Below are 16,881 nucleotides of genomic sequence, written 5' to 3'. Positions count from 1 at the left end.
AGATGGCTCATTTGAAACATGCGTTTGCTGTCTTTACTTTTCTCTACCAGAAGGACTTAATAACTGGCCTTAGAATATCGGACTCATACACTGCAGGTAGCACTAGGGAGCATATGGAAATACCCCGAGCCCCACGCGGCCGTGTGTCCCCACTGGGGACGTTCTCTGCGGCGATGAAAATTCCATAGAGAAAATATTTTTGCCTTGTGGGGAAAGTCATCCTCAGACTGACTATCCATTATCGGCCCATTACTGTCTTTAATGAGAGTTTTTATATAGTTTGCAGATGTAACTTGTAGCTAAAAGAGCTACATTATAGCACGTAGGGTTTGATTGGTCAATACCTTTCACACGGTTTGAGCTGTAATCTAAAATGAAAAAGAATCGTTTTTTGTTTTTTAATTTAAGGGCTTTGTTGTGATGTAATTCACATCCTAAACAATTCACCCGCTTAAATGTATAATTAGGAGCGTTTAGTATATTGAAATAGTGGTGCAGTTATCAGTACAGAATGTTTGGGGACATTTTATTACTTGCAGAAGAAACCATACACCCCTGAACTGTCTCCCAGCCTTCCCACTCCTGCTCCCTCCTGCCTCAGCAACCACTTGCCATAGCTCTGCCTGATCTGAGTGCCTCTTATACACGGAGCCCTGCCACATTTAATCTTCTGTGTTTTGACTTTTCCACTTCCCTTAGTGTTCCCAGGATTCGTCTGTGTTGTACTCTGTATTTCACTGTGTTATTTAAAAGAGCTCTTGGGGGCCGGGGACGTAGCCTACTGGTTCCACTGTCGCCTGTCTTGCAAGTACAAGGTCCCAAGTTCGATCCCCAGTACCAAAAATAAATAAAATAGACTAGAATAGTCTTTTAAACCTAAGAAAGAAAAAGATACAGCATTGACCGGGAGGGATGGGAATGTAGTCCAATGGTAGAGCACTGAGTGTTCATAGTGGATCATATGTTTTCGTATTCCTCAAAGTAAGGGTGGTATTTTGATGCATAAGACTTTTAAGATAAGAATTATATTTGAGAACTGTGCAATAATTCTGACATGTTTTAAAAAGGCAATTTAGATTTTCTCTCAGGCACCATTTCCAGTTACATTTTCGTATCTGAAAATAGGCACTACATTTTTTTCTCTTTTTATTAGTCCATGTTGGCAGTGCTCGATGGTTCCCGTCCTCACAGGGCGTTGTTACATGCGCGTAACTCATCTTCATTCTCTCTGCTCCTTCTGCTCCGGCCCCTCTCCCGTCCTTGGAGAGTTAGTGTGGACAGGCCCGGAAGAAGCCCCGAGTCCACACCGTACCTGGAGGCCACGTGCAGATTCCTCCATGCAGATCGAGGGTCCCCGGAAGTCGCCCTGGGCGGGAGAGGCAGGATCACAGCACAAGCCAACTGGAGGATCTCGAGTGCAGGTCGGTGGCAGCAGGTGGCAGACAGCCTTGGAGAAGGAGCAGCTGGCCAGTCGTCTCTGGAAAAGCAGCGAGGCCATGAGTTTTACACCCACGGGACACCAGGGTCATTTTCCTCCTGCCTCTTCTACCCAAGCAAGCGGAGGGTGGCAGCGTCATTTCCTGCACAGGGAAGACTTTTGAGGCTTTGACCTCAAAGCAGGGATACACCAGTGGCCATTGCAGGTTTCTTTAACACTTATTTAGCAGCTGTAGAGAGTGGTAATTGGGGTGGGGGGGCACTGGGAATTGAATGTACAGTCCTCACACTGAGCTACATACCCAGCCCTTTTTATCTGTTTACCATTTTTGGACAACTCTGTAGGTCACTAAGTTACCCAGGCTGCACTTGAATTTGTGATCCTCCTGTCTCAGCCTCCTTGCATCTGGGATTATAGCCCTGTGCCATGACACCTAGCAAATATAGTAATTTTTAAGGAGAGAAGATACAGCTTTGAGAAGAGCAATGCCATGATGTCTGATAATGAATTTTTTAGAATGAACTTTTGAGGCTCTCCTTTCAGTCATTGCCTAGCAGTGGCTCACAGGGCACCAGGGGTGCTGTTCCCTGCTGTTAACCCTCACCCCTCCGTGGCTGCCTGGCAGGCACTTTGCAGGGAGTCCTGAAGAAATTCCCAGGAGGGTCACCCAGGTCATTTTAATTCAAGCCTGTATTTATTGTGCATTTGTTAAACTCAGGGACCTGGGAGGGGAGGAAAGGATTTCCAGATGATTTAGTTTGGTTGTGTCATTTTACATGTGACCAGGCTCGAACCAAAGCGCTTTGGTGCAGGTCACAGGAGAGAGAAACCAGCATTGTGAGGAAAGAGGGCTTCTTCTTTAGGGATCGGGCTCTTGGGGTTTTGCAGTCCGACTCCTGCTTGAGGCTGGCAAGGGCCAGGGAGGAAGCTAGAAACAAGAACCAGGGTAGAAACAAGAACCGGTGATATAAACTCTGAAGTCACCCTCCCTCCGGCCTGTTAGGGTCACTCCAGGAATTCACAGAACTGTTAAGAAATTTGATCAGTGTATGAAGGCCAGAGGCAAAAAGTGAGTTAACCTTTTGTTTGTACTTGCTTCCTGCCCAATAAACTCTGTGAATGAATGTACTTAGAATAAAAACAAGCACCTCACTAGTGAGTTAATTTACATATGCATGGAGAAAGCCGTCTCTACCCACCTGATTACGCCAAGGGCACACTCATTTATTGACAGCGATAAACTTTTGTTACTTCATGCCTAAAGTTATACACAAGCTTTACTTTTATTGGGCCTTTCTTTCCCTCCTTCCTTAGGCACTCTCTCCTCTCCTTTTCTGCCCACCCACACTTCATTCATCCTTACCAGTAGCAGCAAATAAACCAGTAATACTGTGCACTTACATATTAACTGATACTATTTCTTTTTCTAAGTTTGCATTGTTTAGTTTGATTTTTTTTCCTAAAGGATCCAGTGCAGCCAATGATAAAAACCAAAAAAACCTGTGACCTCGGCCTTGCAGGTCCTGGGCAGTCTCAGGAGGTCCCTGACCCATATGAGGTGTGGGGGCTGCACCCTTAGCCTGGGGTTTACAGACTTCCACAGTGCGCGACACTTTGAATTGGCTGATGCCATTCTGATCCTGTGATAACCATGTGACTGTGTTTCTGGGTCTCAGGGTGCCAGTTATAAACATCTTTTGATACCACTTCTCTGTTCATCAACAGAAGTGACTTCAGGGTCTGTCCATCCCAGTGACCCGACTTCCCAGCGTCAGCTGAAGCTCAGTAGCTAGCAGTGACACCCCTGGGGCCACTGCTGTAGGGTTAATTGCATCCGTTTCTTAAAAGCATGAAACCCTGCAAGGGAGTAGCAAATGTGAAGTCTCCAGAACACAATGGCTGCTCTTTCATTCTCTGCCCGAGAGACTTCCCGTTTAGAAATGTCAGACTGATCCCTGGGTAGAAATAAAGTTTTATACTGTCTGCTCTTCTGGTAAAAGCCACGCTACATGGTGGGAAAAGCCTAGAAGTATTTGCTCCCCAGCCACCCAAACTTCGGAGTCAGCCCCAAGACCTCAGCATTGCCCTGAGGTTGAGCTCAGTTGTCCTCTGGCTCCTCTTCATCGCTTTCCCTTGCGAGTGTCCATTTCGGGCCTTAGACTCTCACTGAGAATTGATTTTATGTTCCTTTCAGAAGTTCTTTAAAAAGTATATGTCAGCAGCTGGAGGCTGGCAAGTTGGATCTAATGTGCGAAGCCAATATAAATGAGAACTGGCTGCAGGAATTCGGGGTGCTCTGCGGTAAAGACATTTTTCCTATGATTGCCGGGCTGGGCCCAATAGATTCATACCAAGAGGAGTCTTAACAGAGACCAATTAATTCTTCACTTGCCTAAATGCATTCTTTTTTGTCTTGTAGAAATTCTGGCTCTAAAATTGCCTTTAGGATCAGACTTGCTAAATAAATAGCTTAAATGTCAGTCTTCTCAGTTACCCTGTGTAAAGCAAATCTAAGCCATCTGGACTTTTCGTGCATTTATTACGCTGGCTCTAAAGACCAAAACTGCCTTTGTTTCTGGGTCAGAGCCTGCCACCTTAATTTCTTTTGTATGGCTTGGCACGTATTGTAGCTGCTTAGAAATCATTCCAAACCAAGTTGGGAAAGAACAAAACAAACTGATGCATTTGTTTCACTATTGATTTACTAGTTCAAATATTTTGTGAATGGTTATCCTTTGAAACAAATACATTTATTTAACACCATTTGGATATTTCTCCATATTTGTTGTTAATCTGGTCTTTTGGCCAGATATTTAACTTATGTCTGAATTGTACAACTAGGATTTGGTTTTAGTATATATAAGAAATACGAATTCAGATCATGAAATATTTTGGTATTTTATTTTATATGTAATATGAGGGAAATGTTGTGGGCTAAGGTCTTCTCTCCTCACCATAAAACCGTATAATGGCAGCTTCTAAATGTATCTTCCTAATTCTGTGTTTTTATAGGCACATATTTTATTCTGGTGCATAAACAAGGACTTTATCGTTAATAAACATGTAGTTATAACTGACTTTCGTGTGTTACCTGTTATTTTTAAGATTGTGCCTAGCCTGGTGTGGCAGTACTTGCCTGTAATCTTACCACACAGGGGCCGCGGATTTAGTTCAGTGGTTCTGCCACCTGCTTTGCAAGCACAAGGATCTGACTTCTATCCCTGGTACCAAAAAAACCTTGGCACACAGGAGGCTGAGGCAGGAGGATCACCATAAGTTTGAGTCCAGCCTGGGCTACATAGTGAGTTCAAAGCCTGCCTGATCTTCACAGTGAGACCCTGTCTCAAAAAACCAAAAATAAATACATATTGTACTGCAAAGCCTTTTGAATTTATTTTTAGTTGCCTATGGAAAAGCCATTTTATTACCCACATGCAGAGATCTTTTAAAACTCTTCTCTTGTCCAGTAGGAGATTAGATTGCACCAATCTGAAATGCCTGTGATGTGCAAATTACAGACTGACGCTGTTTTTCAGTTAGCAAAGCCGACTTCAAAATTATGTACTCAAGTGAAGCATCAGTTGATGCTCTGTAGTTGCTGTTTTACTTCTGAGTAATATTCCTGTTTCCAAATGTGGCTGAAGAATCCCAAATTCCCACATGACCCTAACCCTCTGCAGAACTGAAGGAGAGCCACGGTCCATGCCCGAGGACTTAGGATTGAACACCCTGGGGCCACATCACCTACGGTGGCTGTTGTGACCAGTGGCATTGGCAGTGGTGTGGTGTAGGCGGCAGCCGCTTGCTTGGGTCAACGGGTGGAGATGGCCACTTCGCACATGGCGCAGGGACGGAGTCCAGGTGCCTCACCAGTGACAGCTGTGCCTGCTGGTGCTTCCCAAGGACTCTACTGGAAAACTCAAAGCCTAAATGATGTTGGGAGAAGCAGGTGAGAAATAGGGTGCAATAATTCTGGGAAAGGCTGCATCATTTTCTTTTGAAAGACAATCAGAGCTGCATTTAATCTTAATTTCTATAGTAAAGAATTGTGTTCAGGCTTTGCTTAATCCTGCTTCCTAAACAGCAAGAGAAACTTCATAGAACGAATGTCCAGCTGGGCATGGTGGCACGAGCATGGAATCCCAGCATTCAGGAGGCTGAGACAGGAAGATCTGGAGTTCAAGGCCAGCCTAGGCTATATACATAGTGAGTTCAAAGGTAGCCCGGAACATAACGAGACATTGTCTCAAAGAAAGAAAAAAAATGCATTAACATGCATTTATTTCAGGAAATATTTGGCTATCTGGGCTTCTTTTCATTGTTGTTCTCGTTTCATTGGGGGATGTTTTGCTTCATTTTTGTGACGGTCTTGCTGTGTAGTCCAGGCTGGCCTTGAACTCACTGTATAGCTCAGTCTTACCCAGAGCTCTTGGCAGTTCTGCCTCAGCCTCCAACATGCTGGTATTACAGACCTGCACCACCATAGCTCAGTCAGGCTCTTATCAGTGAAAGTCAGCTGACACTAACAGCCCCACCACCCGAGCCCTATGTGAGCTGCATTTCGGTGCCGTGTGCCTTTGCACAGCTGTGATGTCTTCGTGGGAGTCTGAGGTGGCAGTGTAAGTCCTTCGGGCTGGCCTGAGGAGCAGGAGCTTGTGTGAGTGGCTCAGCGGGGTCTTCAGGGAGGCGTCTGGGGTTCTCGCGTCATACTCCACGCCTGTCATGGTCACCGCTGTTACCTGCAGCTGACCCTGCACCAACCTCACTGACTGTGGCCACCGGGACTGAGACAGCACAGCCGGTGGAGCTGAATCAGGAAGCCAGTGCCTTTCACAACGACCAGACTGGAGGAGAATTTGTTTTTTTATGGTCACAGACTCTGAGGAGCCTGGGTGGAATGAGAACAGGTCCATTCTGGAGCAGTGGGCCTCCTGCCGCAGTGACTGTCACCCTTGAGTGACTGGGGCGGTGTTCAGTGTTGCAGAAAGCTTGGTGTGAAGGAAATCGCACCCATTCCTGTGCCGTCTTGTGACGCTCGAGGACTGCATGCTGTAAGTATCCCGCTGATACCTTGTCTTCGCGTTTGGCCTCATTTTGCTTTGAAAGCAATCTCCTTGGGAAAACAATTTGCTGAGATCACAGCGTTTGCTGTTCCTCAGCACCTGGGTGCCGCCGTAACTCAGTGCTTGCCAGGCCTTTTGGACTCCTGCATGTAGAAATCCAAGGAGGCCAACTCAGATGTCTCGTCTTTAATGGGCTTTTAATAACTATTGCCATCATCTTACTTTTTGTTTTGTTGGTTATTTTTGAGACAGAGTCTCGCTGTAGTTTCAGCTGGTCTCAAACGCACTGTGTAGCCCAGGCTGGCTTTGAGCTCCGGGCAAACCTCCTGCCTCAGCTTACTGAGGGCTGGGGTTACAGGCCTGTGCCACCACACCTAGCTTCATTTTACTTTTTAATAAAGACGGTTTTAACACGTACAAAATAAGAACACGGTCTCAGAATAATGGACAATGAAAAATTAATCTTTAGGAATAACTCTGTCATCTTATACTTCCTACTTGGCTATTGAGGATTTGTCTCAGTTTAGGGCCTGGAAATCCTGCAGGGAACTGGCAGTAGAGAGCAGCTCCTTATTACCTATCGGGAGAAAGTCCAGCCTCCAGGCTTGGTCTCTGTACTCTGTCTCAGGAACAGCTGTGTTCTGTAGGTGACACTTGATTCTTTTCAGCCGTTTGCTTAAAGATAAGGTTTTTGCTCACTTTAACACATTAAGGCATCAATTACAGGCTTTGCTCAGATACTAATTCAAATCGGTTGTATCTGAGAAAAGAGTAGATACCTGGGATTCCTTGGAGAGTCAGTAAGTTTTCCAGTGTGAGGAAGAAGGAGCAGAGATCCCTTCATTTCTTACTGTGCTTTGGGTGAAACTGTTAGAACTCTGTGTACTTGGATTTAAAAACTGTTGGTGGAGAACAGCCGAGTCCATCCTGCACCCATTCTTACAGCTGCCATCCCTTTGACCTAGTTCCACAGTTGGGCTTACGTAGTTCGAAGAGCAAAACTAGCACTCAGAGAAACTCCAGCAGCTCAGTGCAGATTGAGCGCTAGGACCCTGTTTGAGCCTGTTTTGTGTTCTTTGGTGTCACAGGGCCACAAAAACATCCAGACATTTAGTCCTGGTAGATTGATTTAACTCACAGAAGGTTAAATTGAGTGAGTTTTCTTGCTTCAGTTTTAAATGCCCCCCCACATTTTTTTTAAACACCGCAGTTACTTTCGTAACTGCATACTGATTCTTTTTGTTTATGATGGTGAAAAAAAAAGGAGAGCCAGTCAGATTCTTGGAAAAAGTAAAGGGAAGAGAATCGTGCAGAAGCTGAAGGTGTGCAGGTGACACGGGTCGAGAAGAAAACGTGTATTTTCTTCCAATGGTATATGTGAAACCCAAAGATCCCAACGGATCTTCTCTGAGCTGGATAAAAAAATTACTCAAAGGAAAAAAAGATTAAAAATTATTTGGAAGAACAGTAACTGGTTTGTGGAGTGTCTGAGGTCTCCCTACTTATGCTCACGTTTCACCCCATCAGTCTTTATGTTTGTTGGGATAAATTGAGATGAAGCAACATGTTTGACGTTGTTATACAATCATGTAATTATTGTTTATTGGTGTCCTTACTTAACCTTCCCAGGTTGACTTGTACAAGCTCGTTTTGATGCCATTAATTGAGCTGCAGAAAACCTAGACGCTCTTTGGTTAAGTATTAACTTTCCATCTCCCATGACTGCTTCACTCCTTTAAAAATAAGAAATCTCTCTACTCATCACTGGATATTTGAGGTACTGCATAAATACACAAAGCAGCTTTAAAATACAATGGGCCCTCAAGTTACAATCAGCCCGATTTATGAACAACTTGGGTTACACCTGGAATTTTAGTTTTAACTTCTGGACAAAGTCTTGGGTTACCACCCGAATGCCGGCTGCTTGTGCTTCCAGACAGTCTCAGAGACAGATTCATCCCTTACAGAACTCTGGAAGGAACGTGACAACATCCTCTCCTGTGTGGGGTTCACTGAGAAATCCTGGGCCAGTGTCTCTCAAAGGACACTGAGATCCACCTGTGTACAGGACAGAGACTTTCAAGGCCGGGTAGAGGAGCCAGTCTTCAGTTGACCACCTTGAGTTCCAACCAGCCCGTACAAATGAATTGAGTTCATAAGTCAAGGGTCCACTGTACTATTTCACTGCAACTTACTTTTTAGCAGTGGGCAGACAAGAGTGCTTGTCTCAGTATCGGTTAGAGTCAGAAAGGAGCCCAGGACCTCCTCCTGGAAGCAAAAGAAAGCACATTTTGAACCAGGGAGGTTCCTGGGGGGTACCAACTGCCCGCAGGTGGCCCGGTGACTCCTAGCCCTGCCTGACACGTATCAGCCATGTGACTCTGGTCAAATTATGTAAACCCTCTGACTTGAGTTTTCTCATTATAAAATCAGCATTTGACTAGGACCATCCCAAAGAGCCGATTGCCACATATAACATAGGTGCTTGTCAGGTTGTACAGGTAAGAATTGCTGTAATTACAAGTGTCTGTCAGTACAGATGCCTGTATGCAGATGTGGACATTTACATGCACACACGAGTTGTGAAAATGTCAGAGTAGGTTGCTGTCTCGGAAAGTCTGCAGGAAGAAGCCTGGTGGGGCAGACCCTCTCGGCTGGAGTGCGTGGAAGGCCCTGCAACGTGCGGAGGTTGGTGCTGGCCTCGCTGGCGCGTGTAGCTCAGCTGCCTGCCGGGCCTGCAGCAATGGGCAGGTGTCCCGGGGCTTCCGGTACAAGCAGGGCAGGCGGAACTGGGTTCAGAGCAGGATTTCCAGGGAAATGCGCTTGGCAGTGTCATGACTGAACCACGGCTGTCACATAGGGGCAGGTGGCTTATCTTTGAAGCAGCCTGCACTGTTAACCATGCATGTTATAACCGCTCGACAGACGCCTGCCACCTTCACACAAGGAGAGGCCGGTTCCCGGAGGTACAGTGACACCCGTCAGGCACACGCCCAGGGTGACAGGCTGGGGATTTTTTTAGCCCTGTTGGTCTCTGTCTTCTTGGAATCCATGATCTTTGCTTGCTGTACCTCTTAGGGCAGTGCTGGCAAACCTTAAGAGCTCTCAGTGCCAACAAACAGCTGGCGGTGGCACCTGTGTGTACCACCGCTCTTAGGGGCGCTTTGGAGATCAGCTTCCCCAGTTGCTCCCCTCCTTGCCTCAGCGGCAACGCCATTTCTTATTTATGATTTTCCTGGGCTTTCAGTACAAGATGAGAACGGGAGACAATTTAAACCACCACCAGAAAAGTCAGAGATCACATTTATTTATACTTGAGAAGGTCTAAACTGTGCTTCTGTGTGCAAAGACTCTTTCCTAAGGCTTTGCCTGGTACTGTGAAGCCAAAAATGTACTCACCACCTCCTTTTCCACTTACCATGTAACATTCTCCGCAGTGCTTCTCTCCCTGACGCCAAGATTAGTCTCATGCCTTCTGGGATGGAGCCTTCTCTGTGTATTTTCCAGACACTGGGTTCATCTCAGCAGGACCTAGCATGGTTGTGCTGGGGAATGGCGAACCCCTCCAGAAATCTAGAATAATGAGGCCAGGACAAGAGATCATGTGCCCCATTATTAGACACACTAGCAAAAATAAAGCTTGTTAATAAAAAACGGCGTGAGACAAGTTGGCATCGATGTGAAAAGTCCCAGTAGAGCTTGGCTTGTTGGGGGAGAGCCTGAATGAGTTATTAAGGCCTCGGCCCACAAAAGCTGCTGCATTTGATGGTCTGTGGAACTTGCAGAAGCATAACCGTCCATCTTGGGGAAAGTGGTTAAAGTCCAAAAACTTCTAATGAAAGTTAATCTCTAGCTTTGCTGTTTGATGCTTTCGTATGCACAAGTCGAAGGATATTCACGGGAATAAATTTTAGTGTTAGTATTCTAAGTATTAAACCATTTTCATAAAAATCTGGAAAATCTTCCACTGAGTTTTAGCTCACATAGCAGAACTGTTGGAGTGGTGGATAATTTGTTTGCCCTTTTGTAGAGCTATGCCGTCTCCGTTTTTTAGCTCAGCTAGCAGACTGATTATCCTTGATATCTCAGCTCTCCTCTGGCACAACAAAAAGACTTAACAACTGTCAAAGTGAATTCATTTGCCTGGTTGATTTCTCCATATTTTTTCTGAAATTTCCTTTGTGTCGGGACACAGTTTCTGAACTGTTTGTTTGTGGTCCTGGGGTTGAACCTTAGAGCCTGTACCAGGCTTCACCATTGAGCTACATCTGTCTTCTGACCACTGAAAACCTCTGTGTTAATCTCTGTGACCCTTGTATTGGTTTTAACTTTCTCCCTAATCATGTTAAATACAGGCTGATGGCCTGGCTTTTGTTTTTGTGGTAGCTCTGACCTTCATCCTGCTGAAGACTCAGAGAGAGGCCTTTGTACACTGGGTTTAGTTTACACTATGCCACTAGTAGCTCTGCTCCTGGTAGTCACAAACACTAGAATGACAGTGTCTTTCTCACAAGGCTTTCTAAGAATTGAGGCGTCCGAGGGCCTGTGTTCCCCGAGAGAATATAGAAGAAGGAATTTCATAGGTCGGGCGCTGCGCTGAAGCACCTCATTTAGCCCTTTTGTCGTCGCCCCGTCAGTCTGTTAGCAGGAAACCTGGTAGGAGATGCCAGGGCTGTGCTGAGCCCTTTTGTCCACATGCCCAGGTCCTCCCAGCATTTGCCTGACCCTCACCTGTCCACTTCCTGTGCTAAGTGCCTGCCTCATGTACTTTTTTTTTTTTTTTTTTTTTGAGACAGGGTCTCACTGTGTAGTTGAGACTGACCTAGAACTCACTATGTAGTCCAGGCTGGTCTCCAACTCACAATGATCCTCCTGCCTCAGCCTCCCGAGTGCTGGGATTACAGGCGTGCACCACCACATCCAGCCCCTCATGTGCTTTTAAAAAGGACAGCTTTACTGAGATAGGGTTCCCACGCGACAGGATTCACCTGCATTGTCGACTTCAGTGAGTTTTTCACTTGGCTTGTGGAGTTGTACAGTCATCAGCACAGTGGCGTTTCGAACATTTGTATCACCCAGAAGAAACCTGTACCCGTCGGCAGCGAGTGCCCTGCCCCCGCTCCTATTTTACTCATCCCCTTGACCTCCTTGCAGGGACTAACACAGTACCCGGCTCTTCACAGGAGGTGTTGCCATTGCCAGGGTTTGCCTGGCCCAGCCCGCCTGTTCTAGCCGCTCTTCTCCGGAGCCGGTCTCACGCCACTGTGAGGCCCCCGCGTGTGCGTCCGTTGCCCGGAGGTTGTCTGCGCTGCTGAGGTGACACAGATAGTGAAACGTCTTCGGTGTGGGACATCCGTTTTCCACCGTCTTGGGTACCTGTACCTAGGGAGGTTCTCTGGGTCACGTGGAAACCGTGCGGTACCTCGGGGATCTGCCAGGTTGTTTCCCAAAGCATCAGAACCATTTTGCATCCCCACCAGCCATGCATTAACCCAGATGCTTTTCCACATGTGACTAGCAAGACATGAGAAGGCGACCTTTCTCATTTTTAAATAGACTACTCTGCCGCAAAGGAAGGGAAGCCTGAGGCATTGTAGGAAAATGGATGCACCTTGAGGCCCTAATGTTAAGTAAAATAAATCAGACACACAAGCTTAACTATCGCTTGGTTTCTCTTATGTGAGAAACCCAAAGTATAAATAAAGAGTAAAATAAAAGACAGATAATAGGAAACAGACATCTTACAGAAGGGAAAGGAGGGACCAGGAGGTGGAGGGAAGGAGGGGATTAAGATGTGTTACACCCCGAGGAACGTAAACATTACGTAGTGCACACGTGTGCTGACGAAGACCTGTACTGTAATGGAAAAAGAACGCACCTGTATTCCTTCCCCAATGGATCCTACGTCTCTAAAGGAATTAGCTGCTGCTCTTCTGTCTCCCACCGTCCACAAGGAGGGAGCTGCATCGCTTGGTACATTTTCTTTACCGTATTCTCCGCCAGTTGTGGTGCACAGGTGCGGTCGTGAGCCGTCCACGTTGTCCTTGCTCCTGGGAAGGAGGAGGTGGCCCGCTGCTGATGCCTGCAGCCTGGGATCACTGCAAGGGCGATGGAGCCTCACATCTGCGGCGCTGGGGAGAAGCTGCGTCTGGGAGCCCTGGCCATTCACCCGATACTGAGCGAGAGCGCAGAGTCGCTAGACTGGGTTATAAAGGGTCACCAGCAACGAACAGCTCCAAACTCTTTTTGTGGAAAGCTCGGTGACCCTAGGTCTTCGGAGGTTTGGACTACGTTCCCGTCAGTGGAGCTGTCCCTCAAAGCCACATTTCGCATAGAGGAGCCAGCGGGGCTTTGCATCATAGACATTTAGAGACATCCGGTGCTCCTTTTGGTCCTTTTACTTTGCCCAGGTGCTATCTATTAGGAAAACTCTCTCAGTGTGTGCTATTAATTTTTTCCTATTATTCAAAAGGCTCCTTATTTACAGAGACTTTTGGCTTCCTTCCTTAGAGACCTTTCTGCCCAGTTGCTTCTCTTTCCAGCCCTCTGCCCTGCCTCCCCCTTCTCAGGTAACAGTTTCCTGATGTCTCTCCAGGTTTCCTTGGTAGTGGGGGTGAGGTGGGTGCCCAAGGAATGTGTCAGGAGATGGTGATTTCATGTTTCTTACTACTGTGCTGTGTCTCAGACCTTTCTCATTACCTTCAAATGGAATATTTTCTTCTAGTTTTTGTGCCACCAGTTTGATCCAGGCTGACCTCTTTCCTTCTTTGTATATCTTTTATCAAACAAACAAATGCCAGAAATGACTTTTGATTTTAGGGTAAAATCTGGAATCTTTCAAGTCCTATTTTTGTCCACTGGATTAATAAATACCTTTGAGCCAGGCGTGGTGGCGACTCCTATAATCCCAGCACTTGGGAGGCTGAGGCAGGAGGATCTCTGTGAGTTCAATACCAGCAACACCAGCCTGGGCTACACAGTGAGTTCCAGGTCAGTCTCAACTACATAGTAAGACCCTGTCTCAAAAAACAACAACAACAACAACAAAAAAAAAAACACCTTTGATAGTATGTCTTCATTCTCACTCGCCACCTGGAAATGTGTTTTTCTGACATGAGTGGTGTGTGTTTACTGCTGGGATTCATAAAATCGATTTTGATTATCTTTTAAAACTCAAGAGAAATATACCCATATTTGGTTCAGAACTGCCTTTTTTATTTCACTGAAAAGCAGCCAAGGAATTGCTGCCCCATTATTTTAAGACAACTACAAGGCAGCAGTGGATGAAAATGTTGATTTACAACTCTCTGCATTTGGAGTTCAGTTTTGGATGACAAGCTGTGAGACTCTCGCTGAATGACCACAGCCCCACAGGCCGGATGCTGCTATTCATCCCTTCTGCAGACTGTTTCTAAGCAGCTGCTGGTCCTGGGCATTTGACAAAGCAATGAAGACCCAGAGTTTCCATGAGGTGCAGACACTCTGGTCCTTGTAGGTGGCCCAGTGCAGGGACAGCAGTGGAGAGACGGCTGCACACTCTGCTGGACGTACAAACCAGGATTTGGCCTGGCCCTGCTTTCCAGCTGCCAGAATGCAGCCCCAGGTCCTCAGTGCAGAGCCCGGGGACATCTCAGGCACTGAGACACAGGAGCTGAGAGCCCCTTCACTCCCTGTCCCTGGACAGAGAGACAGAAGGGGCGATGACACTGTAGTGGTTTCCATCCAAGGCCCCTTGGGAGAGAAGGGCTCAGGCAGGCATGAAGGCTGAACCTTGGAGGAGGGGTGCCAAGGGGGACTGACCCAGCCGGGTTGACTGTCCGGCCCAGGGAGCCTAAATCAGCCACCGCTACAGCCATCAACTTGGCCAAGCAGCAGGCAACTGAGGGAGGGCGTTGGAGAGAAACCAGTTAAGGAATTGCTATTTTACCTTGGGAGCCATTGAGAACGAAATGTGAAAGGCTCTCATGATGGGACCCCATTGCTGCATTAGCTGAAATGTGTGCCTGGTCCCACATCCCGGGGAGCTATACTGAGTCCTTTATGTGCGCAATCTTCCTGCCTTCTCACGATGAGCTGTGGGCGTTTTGCTCGTCTCTGAATTCCAGGTGATGCTGCCGAGGATGAGAGACGAGGGACTGTAACAAGCGATCACAGCACAGCCACTGAGAAGGGTGCAACGCCACCAAAGCCAGTGTGGCTTGCACTTGAGCAATTTCCTCTTCGGAGAAAAGCTTCTCTTGGGTCTTGTTTTGGGAAACACCAGCCAAAGAAATCAAAGTATCACCTCTGAAAATAACCTTTCAGTGCCAAATTATCACTACCAAGAAAAGTTGACATTAAACCTAGTGTTTTCTAAAGTTATTAAAAATTAGACTCAAAAGTTAAAAATACAAACATCTTGGGCTCTGATTTGAGAAGGTTGGGTTTGTGCCACGGGATGCTAGAAGCAGAGAAGAGCATTTGGAGGCAGATGTAGAAGCTGGGTGAAAAAGTAAGTACTGAGCTAGAGCCAAGGCGGGAGGGAGAAAGGAGAGAAGATGGATTCGAGGTGGGGTCTGCTCTCCAGTCTCAACACTGGGACGAAGCGAGGGGATCGTAGGTTGACTGGTTTCTGGTTGCAGGAGCTGGCAACAAAGAAGTTGGTGTCTGAGAAAAGGATGAGGCAGCAGGCCTAGGTGAAGAAGAGGCTCTGTTGTTTCTGGTTTTGGTGCTTTCAGGAGACTTGGGATTCTGGAGTGGGGGTTCTCTACCAGAGCTCAGCTGCACTCTGTACCCCTGGTACATGAAGGCCTCTGGACTTGTGACCAGGATGAGGGGACCTGAAGGGAACTGAGAGGGAGGACCAGGACCTTCAGAGAGGCATTTAGGGGCCTTAGAAGTGAGCTTGTCCTCCATCTGTAAAGGAACACTGGGCTGTGAATCCAGGCTCCTGGGCTTGGGCCCTCTCCCTGCTTGTTGTAGGATTTCTCTGGGATGAAACTCACTGTGTGTGTTAGTCAGCTTACCATCGCTAGGACGAGATACCTGACACACAGTGAAAGGGAGGGAAGGCTTATTTTCACTCCTGCTTTCAGAGGTTCCTATTTATCCTCTGGCTCCAAGGCAGAAATGTCATGGCAGAAGGGCATAGCGGAGCAAAGCAGCTCTCTTCATGGAGGCCCGGAAACAGAGCACAGGGCAGAGACCAGCGAGAGACACACCCGCCAAAGGCAGCCCCGGTGACCAGCCTCCTGACACACTCAGCTCTGAGCCTCACTCAGTTCGTTAATCCACGGACCAGTACAGCGCCCAGGATCCACTCTCCTCTCCATGAGTCTCTTAATCCAGTCCAACTAACAAATTACCGTGCCTTTCTCCTTCTATTGGTGGAGACTTGTTTTATTTTTGTAGTTTCTTTGAAAGCTGTTGTACACTCTTATTTTTGGAAAAAAAAATCTATTGAATTCGATATACTTATCCAGATATATTTTTTGATAGTGATTCTTATTGTATTGTTTTTCTAGAAATGTTAGAAAGTTTAAAAATAGACAAAAAGTCATAAGAGAGTATAAAAAAAGAAAATAGAAACACAAACTTGGTAACTGCTTACAGGAGTTCTGATCTGTTTTCTTCTAGTCTTTTGTTTGTGTACATTTTTGAAACTTTTGAAATTGGAACTTGTTGTAATAGAATTTTCATGCATTTGGGAGCAGTAATAGGGAAAGACCCCATAGACCCCTTAGTACTTTTCCTCTGATTCTGCCTTGGGGAGCAGGGCAGGGTGTCGCACCGGGACACCGGTGCTGATAAGTAAAGATACACAGCCTCTCCTTGGCACAGGGATCCCCCTGGTGCCCTCCCTCCTACCTCACCCCCTCCTCAGCCTCCAGCAACCCCCAGTAACTCTGTACTTCATTCTCTATAATTTTGTTATTTGGAGAGTAGTGTACAAATGGAATTGTAACAGCTGGGACTGGTTCTTTTCAGCTTTTGGCTATTACAAATAAAGCTGTTGTGAACATTCATGGGCAGATTTTTGTGCAAATATAATTTGCATTTATCCAGAAGGAAAGTCCAAGAGCACAGCTGCTGGCGTGTGCCTGTGTGCATGTGTGTATTTTAGAAAACAAATCTAGGGTGATGCTCATGTGCATGCATAGTACAATTGTATCACACATGAATTTTAGTGTAACTCTGTAAGGAGAAAGGGTTTGCTTTTGCAGTGATTGTTTCCTTCACACTGCATCTTCAGTGTGGAAAGACTGGTTTAAAGAGTTTGCACATTTTGCTGGATGTGGTGGCGCACGCCTGTCATCCCAGCACTGGGGAGGCTGAGGCAGGAGGATCACTGAGTTCAAGGCAAGCCTGGGCTACATAGTGAGAGTGAGACCCTGTCTCAAA

The 16,881-nt window shown here is 46.6% G+C and overlaps 1 protein-coding gene and 1 long non-coding RNA gene across 3 annotated transcripts in view; one reads left to right on the top strand and one right to left on the bottom strand.

Annotated features, from left to right (window-relative positions):
* The window catches only part of Myo10 (myosin X), a 175,131-nt gene that overhangs the window by 40,599 nt on the left and 117,651 nt on the right, over nucleotides 1-16,881 (top strand).
* LOC104876105 lies at nucleotides 1,400-12,139 on the bottom strand. Of its 2 annotated transcripts, XR_784247.2 has the most exons (4): nucleotides 11,490-12,139; nucleotides 9,920-10,074; nucleotides 8,697-8,769; nucleotides 1,419-1,477 (listed from the first exon to the last, which is right to left on the bottom strand). It is a non-coding gene; the product is annotated as an uncharacterized LOC104876105 (long non-coding RNA). The 2 variants fall into 2 exon arrangements; XR_784246.2 differs by lacking the exon at nucleotides 8,697-8,769 and having other exon boundaries at nucleotides 1,400-1,477.

Source organism: Fukomys damarensis, unplaced genomic scaffold (genome assembly GCF_012274545.1).
Source record: "Fukomys damarensis isolate Sample0158 unplaced genomic scaffold, DMR_v1.0_HiC HiC_scaffold_1, whole genome shotgun sequence".
NCBI lineage: Eukaryota > Metazoa > Chordata > Mammalia > Rodentia > Bathyergidae > Fukomys > Fukomys damarensis.
Note: the sequence above shows the minus strand (reverse complement) of the source record. Positions and strands in the feature narration are given on the sequence as shown.